The following is an 8413-nucleotide window of genomic DNA, read 5'->3' on the forward strand; positions in this document are numbered from 1 at the left end:
AACTGGGATATGTATCTTCTGTATAGAGCAAAGCCTTGCCATCCTGGGCAAGGAAACATAACATTAAATTTGGATACAGGAAGAAGTGTTCATGACTACATAGGCTAGATCTGGCGTTGTTCAAGTGCATGACAAACTTTCGGGAAATGATATTGAGCATCTTCTTGAACTGGGATATGTATCTTCTGTATAGAGCAAAGCCTGCCATCTGGCAAGGAAAACCATAACATTAAAATTTGATACAGGAAGAAGTGTTCATGACTACATAGGCTAGATCTGGTCAGTTGTTTCAAGTGCACTGACAAACTTTCGGGAGAAATGATATTGAGCATTCTTCTTGAACTGGGATATGTATCTTCGTATAGAGCAAAGCCTGCCATCTGGGCAAGGAACATAACATAACATTGATACTACTTTAGCAATTGTATAACTGATAAGAATTTCTTGATCATAACATTAAATTTTTATATTCAATATCAGATAGCTATACAAAATGGCCTAGCTTAATATTACAAATAAGAATGTACATAAGGTATGTGTCAGCTGGACAATGTCAACGGTAAGCTCATCGCATTGAGCTGGAATCAGAAGTTCAGACAACGAAAAGGAAAGCCCTGACTAAATATAATACATAATCCCCCAGCTCCAAAAACCCCGGATAAAGAAAAAGACAATAATATGGCTATTTAAAAAATGACATAACATGGTAGCTTGAAAGCTCTTCATCTTTTAGCATAAAAAGCTTAGCAGAACCCTCCCATGCACATTATTAATCAGATTTTAGATGGGGAAAAACAAATAATATTAAAGTAAAAAGTAAGGAAGCATACTGTGCCGGCTAGTGCATAAGCCACAACTAATGGAGGCGAAGCAAGATAATTGGCTCTTATTAGTGGGTGAACATGTCCTTCGAAGTTTCTATTTCCGGAAAGAACAGCTGCAACTACAATGTCTAGAAAGCATACATATACAGAGTATAGGTGTACAGCGATTATTGTTGGTCCACAAAAGGAAGAAAGAAAGAATGTAAATCAAGACAGCTAACAACACACAAATGTTTGCCTTCATTCAGGACAATGTATAATACTTTTTCGTCCGTTTTAAAAGGGTAACTTATATTTAAAATACAGGTTTTATTATCTTTTAATTCATCCATAGTAACATAATCAATCTCTGATGTGAAATAAAAATGATACTCCCTTGTAAAAGATGATAAAATCTTAAATTCCGTATGTTTTCACAAAATATGCATCTTGACCACAATATAAGATACAATACACGTGATGATTTCACCATGGGGTGATATGAAAATTTTTTTAATAATCAAAATCTTACGACCACTATACCAGTGGACAGAGCAGTGGGAGGCAAAATATTGATGGAACGCACCCTGACATTTTCTTAATTTTAGTGGAGGCATTGAATGAAATATCAGAACAAAGAAGACATATACCATTGTCTGTAATGCAAGCTGGTAATGATTCCTGAAGGTCCCCAGAGTTTCCTATGCATGTCGTACAACCATACCCAATAATGTTGAAGCCGTGCTGGTTCAAGTACTCTTGCAGGCCACTAAAACACGGAAAGGTAAACAATTCAAAGCTGGGAATTTATTATGAGTCAGAAATACACTCTTTTACAGAATAGTTGTAATACCTTTGAAGCAAGTACTTGGTAACAACTCCAGACCCTGGTGCAAGACTTGTTTTCACCCATGGCTTAACCTGTTTGCAGATACAATTTATATGAATATTACAAGGCAGACTCCTACCACTCCAAAAACACTGAACAATGTATTGAGGACAAAACTATAAACTCTTTGTTTACCCAATACAAGTGAGTACAGATGAACCTTGATCAAGTATTAATCGATAAAATAATAACCTCCCTAAAAATAATATTTTTCTCCGGAAACCAACATAATGGAAACATTGTATTTTTACGCCCAATAAAGAAATTCATTTCCCTGGTCCCGAACCTATTATTTTAAAGAGGTTACTGTAATTGACAGGTATAACATACCTCCAATCCTAGCTCACAGGCCTTCTTTGCAACAAGACCAGCTCCAAGCATGACACTAGGATTCGATGTGTTTGTACAACTCTTAGCTGTGTAACTTTGTCAGTTCTTAGCTGATCACATATTTGCATTTCATGTAGAATGGTGGGAATCCTAAAATCATTACATAGTCCACATGGATAATACCTTATACAGAGATGTTACGGAAACTATCATATAGCATTCAAGCAAGTCATAACAGACACACCCACAAAACTGCTACTGGGAGAAGAAAAAATCACTTACATCTTAAATCACACAGAACAAACCTACATAAATCATCAAAACACTCAATTTTCTTCTTGAGCTTCAATTTTCCCCTCCACATCCCCTTTACTTACTTGTATCCACAAAATTAAAGACAAGCACCTTCCATTGAATCCACAAATAAGCCCTAAAACCTTAGTTTTGAACACGAACTAAAACCCCAAATTGAAGTCGAATTGAAACCCAAAACGAAACCATACTCCATTAAAGAAACATACAAATCAATCAAAGGAGGCTCAAATCAAAGCAAATATTTATGTATGTATAGATTTTTCATAACAACGAGAGTAGAGGGGGAGAAAGAGAGGGAGAGAGGAAAGGGGAGAGACCACAACCTAAATCAAAACTCAATAGGACCACAAAATTCACACCACACATAAAAATCCCCAAAATAACAGAAAGATTTTACAAACACATCTAAAACCCAAAATTCAAAAAAGTGAAAACACGAAAAATCATGAAACCTAACTCAATTCAAGAAGTTGAGATCCTTCGGATCGGAAATGGAAGCACAAACAGCACGGCTATGAAGTTAATTCGTCATTCAGAGCGTAATTAGTGTTTGAACTAGAGGTGGATTGAGAGTGTTAGGAGGGAGAGAGAGAGAGAGATTTAGATTTGTGCACTTTGGTGTTTTATGTTTACAGAGAAGGAGATGAAATGGGGCATGGGAGGGGGAGGGGGAAGCGGGTATTGAAAAGAAAAGAAGGGAAATGAAAAGTTGAAGGAGGGAAACAATTATAACAAGAAAACTAGATAAATAAATATTGTATATTTATAATTTTTTTATAAATAGATTTAAGAAATTATTTTTATAAAATAATATAAAATAAATTTGAATGTTTTTAATATTTTAATATGACAAAAGCTAATATATTTTTATATTCGTTGTCGAGAAGGGTACTTTTACCGATTTTTCTAATCCTGACATGCAAAATGAATTTCAATTTTTTTAATAATTTTTTCATATGACTAAAACTGATATATCCTAACATCCGTACGGTTGGATCGTCAAAAAATCATTTTAAAAATTAATCTGTAAATCGGGAACGAGTCTCGTTGTCGGGAGGTACTTTTACCAGATTTTTCTAATCCTGACATGCAAATGAATTTCAAATTTTTTAATAATTTTTTCATATGACTAAAATCGATATATTTAACATCCGTACGGTTGGATCGTCGAAAAATCATTTTAAAAATTAATCGTGTAAATCGGGAACGAGTCTCGTTGTCGGGAGGGGTACTTTTACCAGATTTTTCTAATCCTGACATGCAAAATGAATTTCAAATTTTTTAATAATTTGTTCTTATGACTAAAATCGATATATCTTAACATCCGTACGGTTGGATCGTCGAAAAATCATTTTAAAAAATTAATCCTGTAAATCGGGAACGAGTCTCGTTGTCGGGAGGGGTACTTTTACCAGATTTTTCTAATCCTGACATGCAAAATGAATTTCAAATTTTTTAATAATTTGTTCTTATGACTAAAATCGATATATCTTAACATCCGTACGGTTGGATCGTCCAAAAATCATTTTAAAAAATTAATCCTGTAAATCGGGAACGAGTCTCGTTGTCGGGAGGGTACTTTTACCAGATTTTTCTAATCCTGACATGCAAAATGAATTTCAAATTTTTTAATAATTTGTTCGTATGACTAAAATCGATATATCTTAACATCCGTACGGTTGGATCGTCGAAAAATTTTTAAAAAATTAATCCTGTAAATCGGGAACGAGTCTCGTTGTCGGGAGGGGTACTTTTACCAGATTTTTCTAATCCTGACATGCAAAATGAATTTCAAATTTTTTAATAATTTTTCTTATGACTAAAATCGATATATCTTAACATCCGTACGGTTGGATCGTCGAAAAATCATTTTAAAAAAATAATCTGTAAATCGATATATCGTGAAGGAACCTTGTTTGAGAAAGTACGCCTTCTACTAGATTTTTGTTATAATTTCATGCAAGATATATTTAAAAAATTTAAATTATTTTTTACATGAATAAAATCATATATATCAATATCCGTACAACAATTTAATATGTATGAAACTATTTTTTGTTATATGTTATTATGAGTAATATTCGTAAGTTAACGCCATTAACGTCTGTATGAAGTCTACAAAACCAACAAATAGATATTACGAGTTATATTTTTAACTTAATCTACATGTTATGTCCTCTCAATGTGATAATCTAGTTGACGCTATTAATATTCGTGTAACGTCTAATCCAAATAGGTAAAAGAATTCAAAAATCTATGAAAAAGATGATTTCAAATCTTAATAAACACAAATTAATTTGGTGTAAGTTATCGGTTACTCGTATAAATTAATACGGTGGCATATAATTATTCCAATTTTTTTTAAAAACTAGTAAAAGTATAGACAACGGTTTTTTCTAAAATCATGTTGTGTAAGTTACTTTACATAAGTGTATTTTAGACTTTACATAATGTATTTTAGGAAATACCGTTGTTGGAATTCTACAACGGTTTTTTCTTTAAGATTGTTGTAGTATTATAAATTTTACAACAGATTATAAATATCGATAACGGTTGTCTGAATGTTACAAGTGTTTTATTTTAAAAATACTTGTATAAGGTAGATTAATACAACGTGCTTTTTCGAAAAACTTGTTTGAATTGAACAATTAACAATGTAAATTTGAAGTGTAATTATTAGGTATATTTGTAGGTTAGCACCATATGATACGCCGAATAATATTATAACGAGTTATATCTGAAAAGTAGCACTATTAACATTCGTATATAATGTCAACTAAATCCGGATATCGTTACTATGACTTATATCTGTAGTTAGTATATAGATTATGTGCTGCTTTATGTTGTTATGAGTAATATTCGTAAGTTAACGCCATTAACGTCTGTATGAAGTCTACAAAACCAAATAGATATTACGAGTTATATTTTTAACTTAATCTACATGTTATGTCCTCATCAATGTGATAATCTAGTTGACGCTATTAATATTCGTGTAACGTCTAATCCGAATAGGTAAAAGAATTCAAAAAATCTATGAAAAAGATGATTTCAAATCTTAATAAACAAAATTAATTGGTGTAAGTTATCGGTTACTCGTATAAATTAATAAACGGTGGCATATAATTATTCCGAAATTTTTTAAAACTAGTAAAAGTATAGACAACGGTTTTTTCTAAAATCATGTTGTGGTAAGTTACTTTACATAAGTGTTTTTTCGGAAATACCGTTGTTGGAATTCTACAACGGTTTTTTCTTTAAGATTGTTGTAGTATTATAAATTTTACAACAGATTATAAATCTCGATAACGGTTGTCTGAATGTTACAAGTGTTTTATTTTAAAAATACTTGTATAAGGTAGATTAATACAACGTGCTTTTTCGAAAAAACTTGTGTGAATTGAACAATTAACAATGTAAATTTGAAGTGTAATTATTAGGTATATTTGTAGGTTAGCACACATATGTAGCCAATAATATTATAACGAGTTATATCTGAAAAGTAGCACTATTAACATTCGTAGATAATGTCAACTAAATCCTAATATCGTTATTATGACTTATATCTGTAAGTTAGTATATAGATTATGTGTGCTTTATGTTATTATGAGTAATATTCGTAAGTTAACGCTATTAACGTCCGTACGAAGTCCACAAAACCAACAAATAGATATTATGAGTTACATTTTTAACTTAATCTACACGTTATGTCCTCATCAATGTGATTATCTGTTGACGCTATTATATTCGTCTAACGTCTAAACTAATAGGTAAAAGAATTCAAAATTCTATGAAAAAGGTGATTTCAAATCTTAATAAACACAAATTAATTTGGTGTAAGTTATTGGTTACTCGTATAAATTAATAAACGGTGGCATATAATTATTCCGAAAAAAAATAAAAACTAGTAAAAGTATAGACAACGGTTTTTCCTAAAATCTTGTTGGTAAGTTACTTTACATAAGCGTTTTTTAGGAAATACCGTTGTTGGAATTCTACAACGATTTTTTTTAAGATTGTTGCAGTATTATAAATTTTACAACAGATTATAAATATCGATAACGGTTGTCTGACTGTTACAAGTGTTTTATTTTAAAAAAACTTGTATAAGGTAGATTAATACAACGTGTTTTGTCGAAAAACACTTGTTTGAATTGAACAATTAACAATATAAATTTGAAGTACTTGTGATTATTTTTTTTGTTAATTATAAAGTAGATAATTAAACTATTTTGAAATATAAAATTTAAATATTTAATCTGGATGAAAGTGGATTTAATTAGAATTTGTAGTTTTAAAAAAATTTAAAATTAATTGTTTGGAATTGTTTACTATTTTTACTGTAATAAATCAGACACGGTTTATTTGAACATTTTGTTATGCCATGTTTTTAAATTTGGTAAGAAAGACAACTGTTTTAAGAATTTGACCATTGTCTGATATAGGTGGTATACAATATAGGTAAAACACTTGTCTATGAGGTATCATTTAGACAACACCTAATTTGTACATTGTGCGATTCAAGCTTAAATAACCAATAGAAAAACACTTGTCTCATTTCCACAACTGTTAAACTAGACGTTATCTCAATCATTTTCAGACAATGCATTCTAAAACTCGTTGTGCAAACTTACTCATTTGCACAACATCACTTTAGAAAGGATTGTCTGTCTCCATCAACTAGACAATGGATTTTAAAGCGTTGTATTAATGCTAAAGCCTTCCCATTCGCACAACACCTTGATTTCGAAAACACTTGTCTGATTTGTTTTACTAGACAACATTTTTTAATTGCTTGTAGTAATCAACGTCAGACAACACCAGTTTTTGGTTGCAGAAAAACCGTTGTATGAAAAATTCGGGCAACACTTTTTTGGTCGAGTGTTGTCTGATCGGTGTTGTCTGATTGCGTTTTTCTTGTAGTGATATAAAAGAATTTACTTAAATATTATCATTTCCAAAAAAAAAAACCCTTCATGTATTTTAATTTTTGTGGTAAAAAAAAGACTTCATTAATTTTTTGGGAGATGGACCTATACTCTATATTCTATTTAAATTACTCTATAAACAAATATATAGTATAATTTATATTTTTTTAAAATTCTAGTATATGATATATTCAAAATTTCTTGTATGTGAAACACTAACACTAGTGTATTCAATTAAGATTTTAAAAGATTATCTTGGATTCTTGAAATCAAGAGGTATTCAATTTAGATTTTAAGAAGTTCTTTGAAATCTATGGTATTAAATAAAGATTTGAAAAACTTTTTTAAAATCTTAGTGTATTCAATTTTGATTAGTAAAAGTATACTGAAATCAAATCACGTATTCAATTTGGATTTTTAAAAGTTCATGAAAATGTGATGGTATTCAAAAGTCATGAATTTTTTTTTATTTGAAAAAGTTGTCGATTTTAATGGATTTGCTACTTATTTTAATCTTTTGAAATCTATTTAAAATTCACTAGATTTTGATGAATTTTTGAAAAATTTAACAAAATCAGCAACACTGTGCAAGATTTTTTTTCATCAACTCGGTTAAAATTCACTACAATTAAAATCAACTAAAATCTAAGATTCTATATTTTCAAAACTTCTAAAGATACCTGATGGAGAGAGGGAGTAGTGGCAAAAATAATTGATAGAGTCGAGTAACATAGACATTGATAGCTTCTTATACCTTTCTTAAAAATGCAAATGTGTAAGCCTATCAGCTATCTTTAGTCTAACTCATTTCCCCACATCAGCAATCCCAGTGAAATATTTATAACCTATCACGTGGTGCCACCTCCTGGTGCCCATTAAAATTCTAAAATAACTATTTGAGACAAAGCAATGCTGGAACCTTATCAATGATCTGGAATCTCTAGTAGCTAGAGAACTCAAAGCTAGGTATTATCCCAATTGTCATTTTCTTCAAGCTAGTTGAAAAGGAGGATTGAGCTACACTTGGTCTGGCGTCTGGGAAGCTAAAGAAACATGAAGCCTGGGTTTAATGTGGGTTCTTGGGGATGGCCAATCGATTAACATTAAATCTGATAGATGTTTAAGAAGCAAGGCTGACTTACCTGTGAATC

At 30.9% G+C, this 8413-nt stretch overlaps 1 long non-coding RNA gene across 1 annotated transcript; it reads right to left on the reverse strand.

Annotated features, from left to right (window-relative positions):
- Positions 1-1492: 1492 nt before the first annotated feature.
- On the reverse strand, positions 1493-2168 carry LOC141682796 (uncharacterized). The gene is made up of 3 exons (XR_012559951.1): positions 2023-2168; positions 1657-1724; positions 1493-1572 (listed from the first exon to the last, which is right to left on the reverse strand). It is a non-coding gene; the product is annotated as an uncharacterized LOC141682796 (long non-coding RNA).
- Between the last annotated feature and the right edge of the window lie 6245 nt (positions 2169-8413).

The sequence above is a fragment of the Apium graveolens genome, chromosome 9, assembly GCF_009905375.1.
Source record: "Apium graveolens cultivar Ventura chromosome 9, ASM990537v1, whole genome shotgun sequence".
In the NCBI taxonomy this organism is placed as follows: Eukaryota; Viridiplantae; Streptophyta; class Magnoliopsida; order Apiales; family Apiaceae; genus Apium; species Apium graveolens.